Consider the following 21,671-nt stretch of genomic DNA (forward strand, 5'->3'; position numbering starts at 1 on the left):
TCATAAAAATAGTCATAGTTGGAATCAATGAAAACAATACTTAAACCATCATAAACCATCATAAACATAAAGTAGACATCAAAGAAATATGGATATAATACTGAAATTAAAGGTATTATTATGCGAAAATCCAATACTAAAAATTCATAATTTATGTGGTAAGTTTCTGCTTAAGTTAAAAACAAACAAGAAAGCTGTAATTTTTAATAAAAGCAAAATGCATCAAATGTGTTCCAAAAATTTGCAATTTTAATATTTGGTATTTGGTATATCAGTATCCAATACCATAATTAGTGCTCTATAAATTTAACATTTACCGAAAAAATACTGAAATATACTGAAGGCCATATTTGGTGTATCGATATACTATTTTATTCAAAATACACTATCAAGTATCAGGTGTAAAAAGCTGAAATGGAATTTCGGAGAAAAAATCAAAATTTTCAATTCACTGATATTTTCATTTAAGTTCAACTCACATTGGCTGGAATCTTGTTAATCTACTTGTAATCTACAATAGTAGAGCATATTAATCTTGTATGTATTTCCTATACTGCAACCATGTATTATCGTATAATAAGAAGCTTTAATCGTTTTTTCATTTCTCATTCATTTGCAGCTTTCACTGCTCAAAAAGATAATTTCAGATGTGTTGCAAGTTACAAAAGAGATATTTATTTTCCCATGACTATCGAACTACAACGGAACTGCCCTCGTATAAAGAGGACCATGAGTTATTTTCGGTTAGTTAACGTTGATTTGGCAAGCCTTTTAGTCGGGCCAATGAAGTTGCAAAGCAGTTGAAACGATTTCTTTAGCTGACAACGCGGCTTCAAGTGTTTGGATAGTACGTTATTCTTGTTGTTGCTGTTGTTCCTGTTTGTTGTTGTGGCATCGTCTCTGTGAGCATAATAATTTGCATACACACTCTCGAACACACACACACACACACACACACATACTGCCGACATTTGCCTTTTGGCGAGCTGCGCATGCAATATTTTCTCGTGTTGTGTGTTTACTCTTTTCGCTTTTATTTAATGTCCATGTTGCCTGGCCGATGCTCTTGTAGCACTTGATGTTGTTACTGTTGTCGTTGTTGTTGTTGTTGTTGCTGGGGCTGTTGGTGTGGCAGCTTTTTCTTGTTGCGTTTACAGCAAAATTCTAAACAAATTGCTTCCGCACCTGCAGCTAAGAAAATCAATGCAGAATACAAAAATCCACAAGGCAAGTCTCCAGACTCCGGTTCCGACTCCAACTCCAACTTCGACTCCAAGTTGAACTCAGAAGTACAGAAAAATATAGTTGATCTCTTTGTATGGGCATAATAAAATGCTTTGTGCCACATGGGGAAAGAGCATCGAGGCCCTCCTGCCTCCTTACAAAGCTGCTGGCTGGTGCACGGACTGCACTTCAATCCCAACACAAACCCATCAAAATAAAACGTTTCCCAGGCCAAAGAAAGTGGTTGAATAGGCGCGAGAGAATAGGTCAGCATATCATATCATATCATAATCCTGACAATGGCCCCCTTTCGAGGCATTGGCCAACAACAATGCTCAACTAATATTTACAATAGAAAGGGTAAGTGCGACCAAACAAGCAACAAACTTCGACTTCGACTTCGACAAAAAAAAAACGAAAAAACCATAACCATAACACACACAAAAACTTATATTATACACACCTATTTCTTAGCATTTCTTCTCCCTCCCCTCCTCGCTGCTCCATTGATTTTCTTCCACTCGTATTTCTATTTTTCTTTTCAGTTTTTTTTTTTAAGTGCTCGTCCCTTTGGGCGCTAACAAAATTACGTGGAAGGGCAGCAGCGCAGAAGGCTCAAAAAGAAATTTACGATCGGCATTTGGATTTGAATTTATGAAAAACCTTCTTTCTTTTTACACCTGAAAAATCTCTTCCAGACAGCCAGAGAGATGCTTAACTGCCTTTTCTCGGGAGGCCGCAACTTGACAACGACAACAACGACGACGACGATGAGACAGGGCACTGGGCTTCTTGTTAACATATGCTCGGAAAAGAAGAAAGAGATAAAATGTTGATACGCCAAAAGATACAGAAAATCAGATGAAACAACAACAACAATCATACAAGACTTAGGCCACAAACTAGCCGTAACCCCAAAAAAAAAAAAAAAATATGATAAGCATGCTGGGAACTGAAGCACAAGCGAAATTTCATAGAACCTCCTCTTAGAAAACTGCTAACACAAAGCTAGAGCTAGCGGCAATAGTATCAATTATTCATTTAACGATTTACTGATTAATTTAACAAACTGGTCAATGATTCCGATTCTTATTCGGAGTCTGATTCCAAATCTGTCCCTCGACCTCGACACATTGACATTGACGAAGTGCAGAACTTTTGTTTTGAACTCTGAGCATGGTATTAAAATACGCATATTACATTTTTACTTTTTTTTCTCTCTCTCTCTGGGTTTTCCCCCAAAAATACACAATATTCTTCACATACTCATTCCCAAAATGCTGTCTCTCAGCTGCCTAAGCCAAACTTCGTCTGCTGATGCCGAACCTGTTCTGTTCTGGCTGTCTATTCACATTGTTTGAAATCTTTTTGGCCGAATCAGGTGAAGTGAGTTGATTGATTGCGCTAATTTATAACGACAATGGGTCAGATCGCACATGGACCTTTGAGCTCGCGCTGTTGTTACTGTCTGCCTCTTCGGCTGACTGACTGACAGACAGACTGAGGGACTGACTGACAGACAGTCGGACAAAGTGACTGCCAGACTGCTGAGTTTGTTGGCTGGCTGGCATCCATTAAACACCGCCTTTTGCTGTGCCTTCTGTGGCTTTGACTGTGCCTGATGATGATGATGCGCGCCCGCTGATGAATGAATCTTTTCAATTTTGAAATTTTTTAAACGAATTTGTCAAAACCCGCTGAAGAAAAAAGAGAAAAAAGACTTGCTGCGTTGTGTTGCGTGAGGGTTTCAAACCCTATGCAAAACTAATGAAATGCATGTTTGTTGCTTAAGTCTTTTGTTTCTTTAAGCCCTCACTCTCACTCACTCACTCTCTCTCTTTCAGTCACTCCTTTGTTGACCTTGCCGAGTGCAGCTGAGAGTTGCCCATGGCGCCTTTTCGCTTTGGCCTAACAGCTGCCTGGTTAATTGCTTATGATTGAATTATAAATACACGCAGAGGTAGACGCAGTATCAGCTGGAAACTGTTGCCCTGCATCAACTAATGTGGCACATAATCAGCTGCCGGCTTACCAAAAATCAGACATGCCTCAAAGTTGCCCCAAATCTGAAAAGCAGACGCGATGCATGGCTCGCATCGCATCACATCGGTCAGAGCTCTATAGAAATCAAGCGAACAGAGTTTCAAATAATAAATTATAAGCCTACAAGCTTAGCTAGTCCGAGTGCTAAGACAGAGATACGCACTCTCTCTCAACCATATGAGATGTATAGAAATTGTTTAAGAAGAGAGACCAAAAACCCGGCTGAGACAAGCTTTAACACCTTGGCACACCAAGTCAAACATTTGTTCAAGACAAGTTTCCGTCACTCTGTTACTTTTCGACTATATAAACAAGAGGGCCAGCAACAACAACAAACAACAGCAACAACAACCATGGCAACAACAACAAATTAACAAACACCTGAAACTCAGCCGAATCAACTCGCAACTCTCATGCGGGCTGTCGAACCCATTTTCCAATAATTAAAAGCTGCAGCCATCAAATGAACAGAAAGGGCAACAGATTGACTTCGAAATCGAGCTCGAATTAGTTGTGCCAAGGCGTGGCCAAAAGCCTGCCCACGGTGCACTGTGGTACAAGACACTAAAAACGAAGAGTATACCCAAAGTAAAAACTGCTTGAAAATAGTTATAATGTTTGACAATAGATTAGATCAATTTAGGCCATATTATTAGATACTCAAGTCATGTTAATACCTCAATCAAGCTGTGGCTTTTGCCGTATTATAATTGTACTTTGCTTTCAATACAATGTGATCAAAGTGTTCTAAACTCCTTTCAATTCCCAACAACTCGCGTAAGTAATTATAACTATCAATTCCAATCTCACATGTTGGTGTTCGAGTCTTGTTTATTAAACCGAATGTTAGTGAACTTGCGTTGGCAGTTGCGAGACCCCCCGCAGGTGTTTAATGTAAGTGCTTTGCCCATTGTAATCATTGATCATGGATCAGTATTAACATCAGTTTAATTAGCTCTCTTTGAGGGTCGCACCCCAATCAATCGCAACCTGAACCTGTTGACCTTCAATGCCTGAGTTCAAAAGCAAGCAAAAATTATACAATACACAAATCCACAAAAAAAAATAATACTTCAAGTGCCCCATAATCTGCATAATGAAAATTTATGATCGCTTATGATAGATTTTTTTTTACCTAATACACACAAATAGAATTTGCTGCGGCGCCAGGGCGACAAATGCCACTTAATTGCAAGCAAGCCGCCAGTTTTGTTGGCCAAGTTTGCGTTTTCTAATGGTTGTTATTCAACAACATATTTAAAACACTTTAAAGTCGCGTTCTCACAGTTATGCAGATAAGTACGTGTACCGAAGCGAGCGTTTTTCTGCTCCGTTCTGCCCCGAACTCTGCCAAACTCAGTTCAATGTCGTTTGGCGCCATTCTCATAATACCCTGTAGCTTGCTCTTTGCTAAAGCAGTGTGTGATGAAAGTGAGAAGCTAGCGAGTTATTCTTGCTAATAAAGAAAACAATTTCTGGTAGCTGCATCTGCAGTTCTCTTTCAGCTGTCTTAACTCCTACTTAATCTTAAGCAAATCTCCTATGAGACAAGTCTTGTCTGTTTAAATCTGATCTATTCTGATTTTATGCAGCTCCAACCTCTTTTGTTCACTCTCCGTGCTTTACTGGGTATCTCTTAGTTGAGCTTAGGCCAACTTGTGCCCATTCAGCGCCTTGTTCTCATTCTTGCTTTTGCGTGGGCGATGTTGCAGCAGTTGCTGTCGCCGTTGCTTTGCATTTGTTACACAGACAATATATATTCTAATTGTTGTACTTGTTAATCGTATTGTTGTTGTATAATAGTTGTTGTTGTTGTTGTTGTCGTCGTTGCTGTAATATTGCATGCAAATGTCTGAAACTGTTGAATATAACAACCTTCAAACGATGTTTATAATTATCAACTGCCAGATCTAATGCTCGCAGTGCAACTGCATCCAAAGCGATCTCAGACACTCAGAGAGAAGACGTGGGGAATGTGCAGATCTCTGTGTGGATCTATTTCTGGTTCTTTTGAATGCAGCGAGGCTATTGAATAGACGCCTCCAATGTGCTGATGGCTATTCTGTTGTCATTGTGTTAACTTTCATTAGCTTTCTAATGTTTGTTGTTGTTGTTGTTTGCTATCTTTGGGGACTCGCTGGATTGTCGATTGAGTCGATTGGGAAAGGGGAAATGGGGAAGGGGGAAGTCTCGCTGGGGTTTCGTTTCGGGTTTGGTCTCTTGCCGCCTGCCAATCGTCATTTCATTTTACTGTCACTCAAATCTTTATAAGTTTTTCTTTTTCTTTAATTTTCTCGCCTGGGCTTAGGTCGAGCATTCTGCTTGCTTACGGTTTTCTTCTCTGCCCTCTCTTTCTCACACACTCACACTCTCTTTCTCTCTTGTTCTGTAGCCTGCTCTATTGTAAATATTTTTCCATTATTTTCCATTAGTTTTCACTCGTTTGTTACATTCCCCGATTGCTGTTGTTTGTTGGTGTTTGCTGTTTGGTGTTGGCGTGGTCGTTACACAGGTTGTTCTTCACGTTGCTTGAGTCGTTGTTGTTGTTGTTCTTGCTTCTCCGCTGTTTGGCATATATTGGTTATTATCTTTGAAGCGCATCGGCTTTGCAGCGTTTGCCGTTCGTCGTCTTGGTTGTCGCCTGTGTGCGTATTTGGCCAGTTGACTGGGCGCGTGAGTGACGGAATGATGTTACCCAAAACCAGTTTCATTGACAATTATACACTCGCACTCACACACTCACTGCAGCGGCGGCAGCAGCTCGATCTTCAGCCACATTCACATTCACATCGATGGGCACTCATTATGCCAGTGTCGCGCTCGTTGATCAAACTTTTGCAGCAGCAGCACCAACAACAACAACAAATGCAACTTCGGCATCGGCTTTGGTTTGTTTCTTTTTTTGGTGTTTTGCTGTTGGTTTCGGTTTGATGGATGACTGACAAAGGCAGAGCAGAGCGTCCCCAACTCGACGCGACTCGATCAAGCATGCGTCTGTCTCTCAGTCTGTGCGTCTCCTCTGCCTGTTTATTTGTCTTGTTTGATTTGAGTGCACACACAACTGTCATTGTCGCTGTCAAATCGCATTAATATCACTGAGCTGTCAAATTACAGCCAAATGTTTGCCCATGCCCATGTCATTGCCTCTCTCTCGCACTCACACACACACACACACACTGCGCTGCGACACGCTCCGCTTTGTCTCTGTCTCTGTCTGGGCTCACTGGCTGCCCACTTGGTAACTCAATTAAAATGTTATTCATGACGCTGCGGCTGCGAACGTGGCTCAATTTCGGACCACTAAGAGCCATCATTAGGCCTGGGAGAGGCGCCAGGCGTTTGGTCTCGCGTCCAATTACCAACAAATAAACAGCAAATTATTCGCTACTGCCCAGCTGCCAAGTTGCCAAGTTCGCCAAGCTCAGCTGTGTGCTCTCTTTGTGCTCCGGCTTGTTTAATGGTAATAAGCCCAAAATTACGCGACGCTGATTGGTCTATTTGACAAACGTGCTGAAACGTGTCTCGAGTCTCTTCATTGTTATTGTTATTGTTGTTGCCGCGGCTGCGGCTCTTGTGGCTTCTCATGCTTTGTTGTTGGTTTTTTGCTAATGGCTTTGGTAGCCATCTTTTTTTGTTGGCTGCTTTACCCAAATGGGAGGGCCAACGTCGAGTTCGTGTCTTAAGTCTTTTGTATTTCTTTTGGCTTTTCTCTATTCCCAATTAGTTGTCTAATCTCGTCAGCTCCCCCAAAAGCCGATTGCAATTGCGGGTGGGTGAGGCCACATTTAATTACTTAATTAATGCCGCGATAAAACTAACGCCATCGCAATTGGTGATAATATCGAAAATGGAGTTCACTCAGCCATAAAAATCAAAAAACTGCACAAACTCAACTCAACTCAACTGAAGTGAAGTCAACGCAAACTGCGAGCCAGTTCAATTTATGAGGCTCAAGACAAATGAACAACAAGTAAGAAAGCTACAGTCGAGTGTGCTCGACTGTGAGATACCTGTTAAACATTTTGAATAAAAGCAAAACAGTGCGGTATAATTTGTATCTACCAAATTAATATGCCGCAATATATTATAAATATACCAAAGGCTACATTTGGTATATTGATTTAGTACTACATTCAAAATATACCATAGAGTGCAATAAATACCAGATTGTCAGATAAATCAATTAATGCCCATTTTCCTCAGAAAATTATTGCTCGTTTAGTCTCTAAGATCAAAGTGTTCATACGGACAGAAGGACTAGGGCTATCTATTGTCTCGGCTGTTGACGCTGATTAAGAATATATATACTTCATAAAGTCGGAGAAGTTAGAATACCCTTCTACCCTATGTGTAGAGGGTATAGAAACCGAAAACTATCTGGGTGTCTGAACATTCCAAAATGCTATGTGAAGTCATAAAATTGCTAACTTTAGCTTAGACTTGGGCAATTAAACACAACGCACACACATATACATATATATGGAGTGCACAAAGGTGTGCAGACAGACATTTGCTCAGTGATTCTCAGTCGCCTGGCCAAAAGGTGTCGAAAGTTCAAAGCAACAACAGCTGCATTTCGGTTTTGTTTTTGTATTTTGCTTTTTATGGCCAAAGAGCGCCCCAAAAAAAAAAAAAGAAAGAAATAAATAAAATAGAGAAAATGTATTCCAATCTCAGTTTACAGTGACTGCAATAAATCTTTTAACGACAGTTCATCCCATTTTGGTGCTCAGACTCGATCTTTCTTACTGCTTGCCACTTGACGCATTGACTTTGACTGGCAGTTCATTAGAATTGTAAAAGGAGAGCAGACATCGACGATGGCGAGTGCAACGCGTGGCTAATCTTGCGCATCCAAATCAAAAAAATCTTCGTCAACCCGTTTAGTTTCCGAAAAACCAGCTTTAACTCTAAGAAAAAAGAATCCCAAAAAATATCGAAGCCGACAGACAGTTTGTTCTTCATCAAATTATGCTAATCAGCTTTGGGTTTTAGTATTGCTTTTTTTGGGTACTGTGATTAATTGCATCAGCAGGCTTCATTTGTGTTTGTTGTTGGTTGTTCATCTAGCAAAGGCGTCAGAGCTGCATAGATAACACTCTCAGTTCTATTTACAATATTTATTTCGTTGTCTTGTTAGCATTTCGAAAGGGAGCGGAGGGAAGGGAGACAGCAGCGTGTGTGTGTTGTGTGTATGCGATAAGCTAATTCTAATTCCTTTAGCGGCCTAATGTGTTTATAATTAACATGCGGGTCAACTAGCTAACAACTGCCAAAGCCACAACAAAAACAACAACAGACAGAACAACACTGACTTATTGCCCATGGGGCGTGGTTAGACTAACAGCGACGCACGCCTCTTGCCACAACACAGGCAGCAACAGCAACAGCAACAACAAATTGCAGCATCGACAACGTCGTCTAGTCAAACAGTAGCTGCGCAGTCACAAGGCTAAAGCACTTGTTGTTACTCCTCGTACACACTCAGTTATTGTTGTTGTTGGTGTTTGATTACAATTTGCGCACTGATCGCAAAAATACAACAACAAAAAATATATATAAAAAAAGCAACAAAATTTTTACGAACAATTTTGTCTGGCGTTTGGATCTTGTGGCGGTTCTTATGGTCACGTCGACTTGTCTTACACTTGCGTGAACATGCCCCCAACACGAACTCCAGCGCCCAGTCCTCACCCCTCCACCCCACTCCTCTGCCACGCCTCTCACTTTAACTGCAGCAGCAGCAGCAGCGAAATCTCGACGCCAACTTTGACTCCGTTTCGTTGAGTGTTTTTTTTCGACTTTTAGACGCGTGTAAACGCAGTAGCCACATGTTCGTTACTCGATTAGCATTTGAAACGTGTAAAATTTTATCGATGCTTATAGGAATCTGCAGCGATTCGATCAACATATATGCTTATGCTATAAGCGGCAATACCTCTTATGTTGTCTAAACTCTTAACCATCTATGGAAGAAACAAATCGCAAAGCAGAGTTTGGTGTGAATTTGAAAGTCTCGCAAATACATAAAATTTAAATGTGTTTCAGTTCTCATTTCAATATCCATTTAAATGCAATTCAATTCGGACTAAACAAGTAGGAAAGAAACAGTCGAGTGTGCTCGACTGCGAAGTACCCGCTACCCATTTTGATAAAAAGCAAAACAGGGCGGTATTACTCTTTAAATATAAAATAGTGCGGTATAAATTGAAAATAATCCAAATTCATTTACCAAAAATTACCAAAATATACCAAAGTTTATATTTGGTATTTTGGTATAATACCCCATTCAAAATATACCATAGAGTACAAAATATATCGGAATCTATATCGTTTGTGCTGTTGACGCTGATCAAGAATATATATACAGAGATACCTCCTTCTTATAACACCCTTCTAGCCTATGGGTAACGAGTATAAAAATGTATTAGGTAAATTGTCAGTGAACTTTTTGAATTAAATAAGCAGAGTCATTAACTGCTAAGCTTCAATTTGCACTTCATTTTCGAAAAGTTTAGTTAGTTTATTAATTTTGTTCACAGCCAATTTGCAGCACAAAGTTTAATTAATAAATATAATTTAAATGAAATTAGCACACTGCAAAGCACTGCAGTTAGCTTATTTAATTTACAGCGACATTGAACTCTGCCCTAAACATAAAGATCACTTTACTGCAGCAGCCGTAAAAACGGCTGAAAATTGAAGAGAAACCGTTTGCTGTAAATGCTGTAAAGGCTCTGAAATAGTCACGAATTTTTTAGTTTTAGTTTTTTTTTTTCATTTTTTTGTTGTATTGCAGCCAAATGAAATAGATAAAAATAAAACATAATGTTGACCCGCTTGGCATTAGGAGCAGACAATCCAGTTGCCGTCGAAGTTGTTGCAGTTGTTATTGCTGGCCAGGTAAAGACAGAAACAAAAACAAAACACAAAATAAAGGCATGCGGTAGCTGGCAAATAATAATGGCCAAAAAAGCACTGTGAGCGGGCGTCAATTTCAGCGACCTGGGCTTATTAAGCAATGAAATATAATGCCCTGACGCTGATTTATCACATGCATCGAGGCTCTGACGTGCGGGAGGCAACACAAAACTTGGATTGGGGGAATCGACAAAAGCGATTTTCCTGCTGTCTGTGGCAGTTGTGATGCCCACGCAAAGATTGCGATATAGGTTATGCCAGGGTAATGGTAATGGAAATGGAAATGGAAATGAAAATGGAAATCTAGTTGTAAGTGAGGCAGCGCGCCGAAATGAAAAAAGTCGCCAGTTGACATTTGTGGCAGGCGCAGTAATTGACGCCGCTTGTCGAACTGTTGCTGTTGCTGGCGTTGTTGCAACTTTTTGTTGTATCGAAAAACCTAAATCGCAAAATTGAAAGAGAAAATTGCAAATGCATTACGAGGGCTGCTCGTAACTCGTAACTCTCTCGTAACTTACTTGACACGCGCTGCATTCGGTGGAAGCATGAAAGAGTCTCCCACTGCAAGGCATATTGAGATGTCTGCGCTGCGCTGAATGAAGTTGGCCATATGCAAATGCAGCTGCAATCTGAGCACGTCATCTACGGTAGCCCGGACTGAGGATTGACAATGTCATAACCCGCCTCGCTCTCCAGACGCGCTTAACGGTTAATGCATTTAAGCTGAAATTATGAGCTGCGACAGGCAGCCAAAATCTTTGATTGTCACTCTGTGCAGTTGTTGCTGTTGCTATTGTTGTTGTTGTTGTCTATGTTTGTTGCGGCTGTTAACAAATGCGTAATGCTTGTACAGCTCGGCATGATTTGCATTTGTTGCGAAAAAAATAAAAATAAAACATAAAATGGAAGAAAACCGCATGCGGCACTCGACATGGAAAGTGACTCATGCGTCGCGTTCGCGTTCGTTGCCTAAGTCTTTTGCTTTGTTGCCGCATGTCTATGTGTCTGTGTGTCACTGTGACAGACAGTCGCAAGTCCCCGCGCCTTCCATCCGGGCGAGCGAAACTTACGCACTTCATAATTCAATCAAGCTCAAACATTTCGCAATCCCACACAGAAGGAATTTATTGTTCGGCTCACAATTTTTCTTTTCAATTGCATTTTGGAGCCACGGAGCACACGACACACGTTCCCGACTCGGACTGCATCGATGGCTAAAGGACTGACGGACTGACGGACTGCTCGACAACTGTCTCTCTCGGTCTGTGGCTATCTGTATTGTCAGTCTAGCTGTCTGTCTGCTGTGTCTGTTTGTCAGCCTGTCCGTATGTCGCTTGTCTGTCTAGCCTTTTGAGCCAATTGTACATTTCCTCAGTGTGGAGCACAACAACAACTACAATGACAACATCGACAACAACAACAGCAACAACAACAACTACAACAATTGCCGCCCAGCGCCAGCTGCATTTTGTTTGAGCTTTGCCAATGTTTCTATTTCATGCACAACTGTCAATGTTTGTTGCAGTTGTCGCTGTGGTTGTTGTAGCTGTTGGCTGCTTGCCAGCATGAAATTGTTAACAACATTTGTAGCTGTTGCTCATTGCCGACCACACTGCGTGCCACCGCCTGCTGCATGGCTGCCTGCCTGCTGCCTGCTTGCCTGCCTTGCCGCCTGCTGCCTGACTTCAGATCATATTGACAATGAAAGCCGTTGCTACTTCAAACGCCGGCATTTTGTTGTTTTTACTATTGCTCTGTTTGCTTGATAGCTGCTGCAGCTCATACTGACAGGTTAGCGCAAAAAAAAGCTAACCAGAAATGAAATTGAATGGCAAACAGTCGAATTTGTAATACGCTTACAAAGCAATAAAAAATTAAGTTGCCAGCGACTCTGAATCAATAATGAATAGTGTTTGGAGTATAAGAAATTAATTTAAGAAAATAAATAAAGAAAATGAATTTTGAATGCTTCAAAAGTAACTTTTGAAAAGAGTGAGAGTCTGTAATAAAAAAGAATTTTGCAATTTATGAAATTAATTAAAGAAAATGACATTTAAAATAAACTAAAAGTGTGAGAATCTATAATGAATATTGTTTAATTTATGAAACCTATTTAAGAACAATATTCATAATAAGTTAAAATTACTGTTCAAGAATTCGAGGTTGCTTCTACATATATATTCGTTCCCCAATTCATTTAATTTACAACTGCAACCATTATTTTTAATTACCTACTATGAAAGTGTATTGGCATCAAATGTGAATTCGATTTTTGATTTGATTTGAAAATTCCTTCGCAAAGGCAATAAACATTTTTAGTTTACTTTTCATTTTGTTTCTGCGACTGCGATTGCGACTGTTGAAACATTTTTTGTAATTGATTTTTGTATTATTTTTTCGTCATTTGTTATTGTTGTTGTTGTTGTTGCTGTTGTCATTTCTGTTTCTGCAATGACTTTTTATGGCTTTAGTTAGTTTTTTGCAGTCGAAAAAGCTAAGACAACATATGGCATTGATTTATGTGCATTTAAGCAAACATTTCGCGAATTTGTTGCCGCCACAGCGTATTAAATGCATTTTTCCGACAACCAATAAAAAACGATTAAAAATAAATAAAATACAACAACGACAACAATCACTACAACAATGGTAATAGTACTCGAGTTGTCTTAATCTAAGCATCGCGGCTTCTTTAAATTATTTCTTCATGCATAATTATTACAACTCACGTTGTTGTGAGGCTTTTGCTGGCTGGGGCATGCCCCCAGGCACAATTGGCATGTCATGACGCAGCGGCTGCTGCTGCCACTGTGAGAATTAACTTGAATATGCCAAGCACTAGTCGAGATTATTAATAATACTCATAATCGCTTGATGAATTCAAGCACCTCACAACGAAAAACACTTTAGCTAAAAGGAAAATGCAAAAATGTTGTTCACAAAACGATACCAATCCGAAAACCCAATTTCCAAAGTCGTTAAATAATAATAAAAAAAAAGCAATAACAACAACAACCAGAGCAATCGAAGGCTGTCAAAACATTTGCATTTTCACGCTTATTTGGGGGCACTTGCAACGCAATTGTGGCAATCAATCAACTATAAAGTGCAACACGAACAACCATTAAATTGTGAACAATTTAGCAAAGAGAATTGTTTGTGTTTTAGTTGAAATGTTACACCTCAAATCTATATCGGAAATATGGCTGCAAATTATACAAATTATACTAACCATAATTATTAACTACAAAATGTATAAAAATTTTAAAGCTCTACAAATTAAATTCTATTGTTACCAACAAATTTTCAATGATTATTTTTATACCCGCTACCAATAGCTTTGAATTTTATTATAACTTTGGGCCGGCAGGAAATTTATGTAACAGGCAGAAGGAGGTATTTCCAACCCTATAAAGAATATGTATATATTTATAATCCGCATCAACAGCCGAGAAGGTATAGCCATGTCTGTCTGTCCGTCCGTCTGTATAAACAACTAGATCTCAGAGACTATAAGTCATAGAGCTATAATTTTATTCGACAGCATTTATTATACTGGACAGTTTTTCTTTTATTAAAAATGGTTACCGGGTATCTCGCAGTCGAGCAGCCTAGGCTGTAGCTTTCTTACGTGAGTGTAGTGTATTTTTATGGTGTAAAACTTTAGTTTTATGCACTAGAAAACACGAATTTTGCTTAAGAATGTTGTTTGCTTTTACGAGTTTCCTTTATAACCCAAAACCACTCAATCAATTTGATAGCTTTTGCGAAACCAAGTTCAAATATTTTAGGATCTGAGCCTAGGTCAACTTTCACATTGGCGATTGCGAGTTATTTAAAAGATCGTTTTCTATTCATCACTTTGATTTGAGATTGCTTTTGGGTACCCCAAAGCGATGACAATTTCGCCGCCGATGCACACTGCTGCAAGTGGGTCATGTATATTTATTTCAGCTGCAAATAAAACATAAAACTTTAACTTGCCACACAGCCACAGACGTGGACACCGACACACGACACATCCAGTGGGATAGAGAGAGACAAAGAGAAAGAGCAAAAGAGAGTTTGTGCTGAGTGTGTGGAAATATTTTGGCATAGTTGACCACAAAATGCCCACGAACTGCCACTAATTTAATGGGTATTTTTGCGTGAGGCGGTTTTTTGGAAAGTAGGTTAACCTGTCACTTGGACAGCAGCCTGCCTAACTGTCTGACTGTCTGACAGCAAAGCCAGCGTAGCCTGATGCTGTTGCGAATGCTGTTGCGAATACGCATGTGTGTGCGCGCGGGAATCGCCAAAAGGCCTTGACTTAGTTGGCAATGCTTAGTTGTAACTTGCAACTTGCAACTTGCCTCGCTGTCTGTTGCCTGTGCGATTGTGTAGACTATGTGTGTGTGTGTGTGTGTGTGTGGATTGTGCCCATGCCGTTGCCTTGGGGCGGTGGCTGCGACTGCGGCTGGCCAAATTAAACCTAAAATGTCAGACGATTAGATAAGCGACGGCATTCTGAGATGAGCGCACACAGCTCTTGGCGATAGCTGAGACTGTGGCTAGAATCCGGTTTGCCAGTCACACGCACTGCTCTGGAGCTGGAGCAGAGACTTTATGCGACGCTGTGTGAGAGACTGTGCGACGACTCCTACTAACTATAAATCTGAGGCAACTTTTGTGATTAGTGGCCAACACAAAAACGTCAATGCCTGGCAAACACACAAATTAGGTTAAGCCAATATTTTGCTAGACACACAAGTGGCTACAGCAACAGCCACAGCAACAGCTACAACAACAAGTTCAGCCTTAACTTGAAATGCTGCAACGCCCACCCGGCTTTGTGGCATGCAACATGCGGCTGCCCAGTACCAGTTCATCAAAAGCCGAAAGAATTTTGAGCGGCGCGCAAATATTTTAAACACGAAATACTTATGAAAAGACCTGGCTTCAAAAGTTCAAAATCATAAATTTCAAACGATATTAGGTTAGCTGCAGCATCGACAGCAGCTGCAACAGCAGCAGCGGCATCAACGGTGTTGATGATATTGCCCATGCCACAGTCGATGTCAGTTTGGCTAACCGTGCCCCCATTTCCCATGCCGTCCCCTCCGTCTCGTAGCCAAGTGCGTAAATCGCTTTCAAAATAGAGATGACAGCGGCAAAATAGATTCATCTCTTCGCGTGATCGTGTCACGACACGATGCCATCACTAGCCTGAGGCTGAGGCGACTTTCGAGTAGCAGCCAGAGTTTTAGGTCTTTTGACTAGCCCGAACATGGAGCACATTTTCTTTTGTTGTGCGAATGCCGTGTGGATTTATTGATTTTGGTCAAAAGCCATGCTTAAGCGTAAATTATGTGCTGGCTGCTTAAACGCAGGCCCCAAAGATCCTTGTGGCCGAGTGGCGTTGAAAGCCACTGATTTGTGGGACGGGCCTGTGTCGCTGTCGCTGTCGCCGTTCATCTGGTCATAAATCGAGAGCATTTCATAACCATTTCATAACCACAGGCAAAAGTTAGCCATTTATCAAAAGTCTTTGCATCTATCTAATTAAGCCGCTGCGACAAATTTGCCAAGTGTGAAAATCGACGAAATCAAAAAAACATTATATAGTATGTAGTACTATAAAAATTATTATTCAACAGCAACGAACTGAAACTGTGTCAACTTCGGCCAAGCTTGGCAATGCGGACAATAAACACGGCAAAGTCGAGCAAGCGACGCGAACGACAAGTGGCTAAGATATCGCATAAAGCAACGATTTAATTAGACGCTGATAATTATTGTACAACTTTGCTGCCGCCGCCAGTTGCAGTTGCAGTTTGAAGCAAGTGCAACGTTCGAGTCTTGGCCAAGTGGCAAGTAGGCGCAACTGACGATAGATAGACTCGCCAGGCTGCTATCTCATATGTTAGATTTAGCTAATTTCCCAAATTGGTATGCCATGATATTGCAACGCGCAAAAGGCGCCACATTATTTATTGGGAAAATATTTTTCAGAAAACAACACGAAATGTTGGCAAGTGACACGGGTTTCTATGTTTGAACGCAAAGCTTGTGCTGCTTATGATGGATCGAAATTAGAAACGGAAAGCGTGCTTAAGCTAGTCAAGTATAAGAAGCAATTATGCTCGTAATTATATGTGGTTAGCAAATGGCAACTCATAAAGAGAACAAGTTATGAACAAGGGAAGCTGAAGAGAACGAAATGAGACACAAACAGAGATCGATAAACTTTCGCCAGAAGATATATGGATCATAACATATCGCGTAGTGACATCAGTTCGCTCTGATCTTTATTTATTAGAACGCTGTTAATTTGCTAAAATAACATGAAACACACTTTGGCTATCAGCATAAAATGTTTAAATGATACCAAAAGCTGTTGTAGATGCCAAATCAGGTATTCAATAAATAAAGAAAGAGAGTGGAGAACATTTAAAACTCGACTAGAAGGAAATGAAATGAGAACAAGATAGCTGCCATCAATTGACAGGAAGATAAATCGCCATCTAACAAATCAACATCTAATTGATAACCGTAAGATTAAATGAGTCATGTTAAAGTGACGAATGCCTTCCTCACATATTATTCAACACATGATTGTGATCCCTCTGTGAAATGTAATAAACATTAAAAGTTCCACATTCAATTTTCAACAGCGTTTCTAACGCACAACTATATACAAAAAAGTTATAAAATCAAGATTTAGAAGAATTTTTATCTAAAAGCTGCGTCAAAAACATGAAAAGCTTAAAGTTAGAAAACATATCTTCATTTTAAGAACCTTTATATAAAGCCCAGTTCTCGTTAATAAGAAGAAAAAATCTCATTCTTCTAAAACCAAAAATCTTAAAAAGAAAATTGAAAAAAAAAGAAATCATTATTTTTATGGTTTCTTTTTCTGTCTAATCGAAATTATGACATTAACTATTTTATTAATTGATTATCATTTCGTTATTCGTATAAATTGAAGACTCCACTAAGGAAATATTTATAATAAAATCGCACAGACAACAATGAAGAATGTTTTTTTTCGGTGTTTGTTATTCAGTTATGTTAACAAACGTAAAAACATTATTTGACTACTTGTAAAGCATAAATGGCCGTGATCTGTAAAATTTTGCCCAAAGCAATATAAAAATAAAAATTAACTACTATTTTGATACACAACACAATGATAGATATGTTTGCATATGGTATTATATGTATTTATTTATGACAACATAATGCAGTTGCTTGGGTCCCTATTAAAAATTCAACAAATTCGTTTGGCTACCTTACTGGCTGGTTCGCTTTGGTTCGGTTCACTACTGGTAGCATGCCTCACGCCTCTCGTGTCCGGCAATTGATCTTACAAGTTGAATGCCATGTTAAACACCCTAGCCTCTTGTAATTTGTGTCCAAATGAAATAAATTTATGAACATCGATTGCAAAGTTGATTAGACGAAAGCCGACATGGAGCCAATCCAAAGCCAGAGTGTGCCCAATACCGAATACCGAATGCCCAAAAAAACAAAATCTTAAGTCAACCAGTGAAACCAGTTTTTAGGCTAGATGCTTTCAGTTGTTGGTAGGTTTGACTTTGGCTTTGGCTTTGGCTTTGGTTTTGGTTGACTCTGCTTAGCGGCCACTTGTAATATTTTTTGGGCTCCTAATTGCAATTTGATGTTTCGGTTCGCTTTTCCACGGAAATAAAGTTGTACACACACACACACGCTGCACTTAGCAGCGGCGTGTGAAAACCTAACGAACGTTGCAACAACTGCCTGCAGCCTCCCAGCTCATCTTTAGGTGCGAACTTTGACGTGATCGCGCTCTCTCTCACTCTTTCTTTCTCGCTCATTTGCTGTCCCTCTTCAGCTAAACTGCACTGTGCGTGTGTTTCTTAGAGGCGGCTTCGCCTTTTTTGCTGATGGTGCTAATTGATTGGTGCCAAAGTTGTATAAAAATTGGAACAGAACCTGCCGTCTGCCTTCTGCCGCCTCTAGGTGAGAGCTGCGGCTACGCCTTGATTGCGTTTTGAGAATCGTTTAAATTACTTTTGTTGTATTTGCGCATTCATTAGCATGCGGAACCGCTTTGTTGTTTTCGGCTGTGTAATAAAGTTAAAATATTTAACTTGCAATTTCCGAGACTAAATTCTGAATGCAGCGCCGGCTTCAACTCCAACTCTCACCGTCACACAACCACATCAAACGGCAAACGGCAAACAACAAAACACATGCCAGTTTCGTGCCCCGAAAAGTCACGAAATCTCAGCACAAAAATAAAGAAAAAGCAGCCCCAAAAAACCAAGCAACAACAACAACAACCACAAAAATATAAAGGAAAAGGCAAAAAAAAAGTGATTGATGGAAATTGCTCAAACTGTCATGTTTATGAACGTCCGCAGGATACGAAGCCGACAGAGGGAGAGAGAGAGAAAGAGGACTGTGGCTAAAATGTGCACGCAATGCGACAGCAATTTGCAACAAGAAGTGCATGGAAAAAAGGGCAAACACCGCACACCAAATACACTCAACTGGCAAAGCCAACTACAACAGGACATTACAGGGTATGGAATGTGTGTATGCTTGTTTTACAATACTTATTTATCTCTAGAGATTTTCACTAATTCTCACTCACTTTGCTTGCCAAGAAGTTGTCAAGTTGTGTTCTCGTTTTGCTGCCAATTGTGCTCTCGAGCCACACACAGCGCAGCGCAAAGGGAATTGAGATTGGGATTGATTGTTGCAGTTGCGTGCTTGTGTCAAGGTGTTGCAACAGTTATCGAAATTGTTGTTGTCGTTCTCAGTTGCTGTTTCTGTTCCTGTTGCTGTTGTTGGCCTGCGGGTTGAGCAAATTTTCGAAAATTCATTGAACAATGCATTGCCTGACATTTGATGCGCTCTGACGCTAACTGCGCCAAGTTCGTTGCCTAAGTCTTTCGTTTTGCACAGCACTAAAAAGTAAATAATTTGCCAGCAACAGGAATGCAGCACAACAAGTGCAATGATCTATGAGCCAGACTTAGTTGGTTGCCAGTGGCCAGTGGCCAGTTGGAAGTTGCTGCTGCTGCTACCAATCACGGCAGCCAATCGCTGTTTCAAGTGTGCAAAATCGCGGCCATGCAAAACATGCTGACCAAGGCTTAATTATGCGGCTCACAGTGTTGCCGTGGCACTGGCAGTGGCAGCTGCAGTTGCAGTTGCAGATGCACTTGCAGCCGCCATACTTAGAAGAGAACAGCAGCAGCCAGCCAGCCAACCAACCAACGCTCAACAGCAGCAACTTTAATCCATCGTGCGGCCATTTTTATGTGCGCCATCATGTTGCCTCCCATAATTTTATGCCTCATCAATGACAGTGCGGTAACAGCAACAACAACAACTACAGCAGTAGCAACAGCAGCAACAGATGTGTGTGATGTGTCTGTGGCAAGTTGCTGAGTAGCTAGACAAGAACCTAACAGAAGCCGCAACAGCCACCAACAGCAGCAACAGCAACAGCAGCAGTGGCAATCAGTATGTGGCATCCTCTCGCTCTCGACTCTCATCCTTTGTGACGCATGCTTTCAACATACTTTATCCTGGCAATCTGCTCTGCCATTTTTGTACTTGAATGCACTTGCAATGCCGGCCCCATGCAAGGCAAGGCTGAAATTGTTTTCGTGGTAATTTGCACCCGAGGCGATTTAAATTCCTTGCCTTGCCGCTTGCCGCTTGCTCTGCTGCGTGCTGCCTCAGCTAGTCACCCGACGTCGCTGTGGCAAGTCTCTCTTCGCTTGATGTTGTAAACTCCCTCAGTCTCTGTCTCCGCCACAGTTCTGCTCTGCTGTGTTCCTGTCGCAGTTGTTCATCATCTTCATCTTTGGCTTTGACAGCTGTTGCAGTTGCCTTCGCCCTGTCAACCACCCCCCGGCCACCCCTCGGTTGCAGCGTCTCCTCTCTCCGGCCATTATCCGGATGTGTCGTTTTTTATAATTTAGAACTTTTTTGCCCCTTATTTTTGCTCAGCAGCAGTTTCACTCAGGCAGCCCAGTGATGGTCGTCGTGTACTTGCAGACTGATTATTGTTATTAGTCCGTATAGATATTCATCCAGTGCCTGCTTATTTGGCTGCAAGCGTTTTGCTAATCTTACATCAAAATCGATTGTGCAGCAGACTTGTTGCTGCAACTTGCTGCTCACTGCCTGCTCTGATATTCACAGCCACGGAAAGACGCATTAAAATCAGAAAGAAACAAAAACGAAGAAAAATGCTAAAAAAAAAAAAAAAAAAAAGAGTCGCATGTGATCACATTTTGATGAAGCTTTGTTTCTAGACTCGTTTCAAGACCTAAAAGCTCACAACAATGCGCCAATACGCTGTCATAAAAGCCATTAAGAGTTGTTGACCAATTTACATATGTTGATCTCTAAAATGGCTGCGATAACAGTTAGCTCAACTTGAGTTGTTTTCTTCGCTTCTCTTCGTTTTTTTTAGTGGCTTTCACACAAAAATGATGGAAGATTGATCTCTCGCTCTTTCTCTCTCACTCTCTGGTCGAGGTGATCGACAGCTGCGTTCTGTCTGATTGGCCAAAAGTCTGGGACACAAGTGGCCAATTTGGCGTTGCCCTTGCGGAAGTGAGGCCGCCCCTTTCATGCACCGCTCTGAGTGCAATTTCGCTCATCATCTTAATTTTATTATCGACATAAATATCAAACGAAAATTGTGGCATAAAATGCGATACAAATCGGGTTACAAGCGAACTTGCAACGTCGCTGTTGCTGTTGCTGCATAGTTCACCACTTCATTCAGTGTTGCGGCGGCCTGCACCTGAAACTGCGACTACAGCGACGGAGCCAAGAAGCTGCCCTCTGAAGGACATTATGGAAATGATGTCCGCGGGCGCTCGCTGGCCATTACTCAGTCGCAGCGCCCGGCAACGCCCAATTGATCAATGCGTGGTGATAGGCAGCAACTGAGACACAAAAACATAAAAAAAAGTGAAAAAAAAATGCAGACTGAGGTGGACTCAGATACCGATTGTGATTTTGCTTCACTCTCTGCATGCCTGCATCTATCTGTGCAATTTATGCCTGACAGGGCCAAATTCAATTGCGCGGCATGAAGCTGCTCAGGTTAAGCAGCTCTCAAATAGTTGCCATCTCACATGTGCCACGCCTATTTCTTACACTATCAGTCATAAAAATGCGAAATTTATACAATTGCCGCAGCTGAAATGATTGCTGATCCCCGCCGCATGGCGTGCTCAACGGCAACAACCGAACTCGAACTCGAACTCAACTCAAACTCAAGCTCGAACTTAACTCCGCTGAACTGATCTGTCTGGCCCGACGCACACCCACCGCGTCTGCTGCACACCTAGCTCTGCCTAGATACCACCTAGCTTGCCCCTCTTTACGCCTGCCGCCTTGTTGCCACCCACCAGACAAGAGCTGAGTCGAGACTGTGATATTGACGCTGCGAGCGCACGGGACGCGCATGCGTTTCGCGCGTAAAT

This window comes from Drosophila albomicans, chromosome 3, assembly GCF_009650485.2.
Source record: "Drosophila albomicans strain 15112-1751.03 chromosome 3, ASM965048v2, whole genome shotgun sequence".
NCBI classification, from domain to species: domain Eukaryota; kingdom Metazoa; phylum Arthropoda; class Insecta; order Diptera; family Drosophilidae; genus Drosophila; species Drosophila albomicans.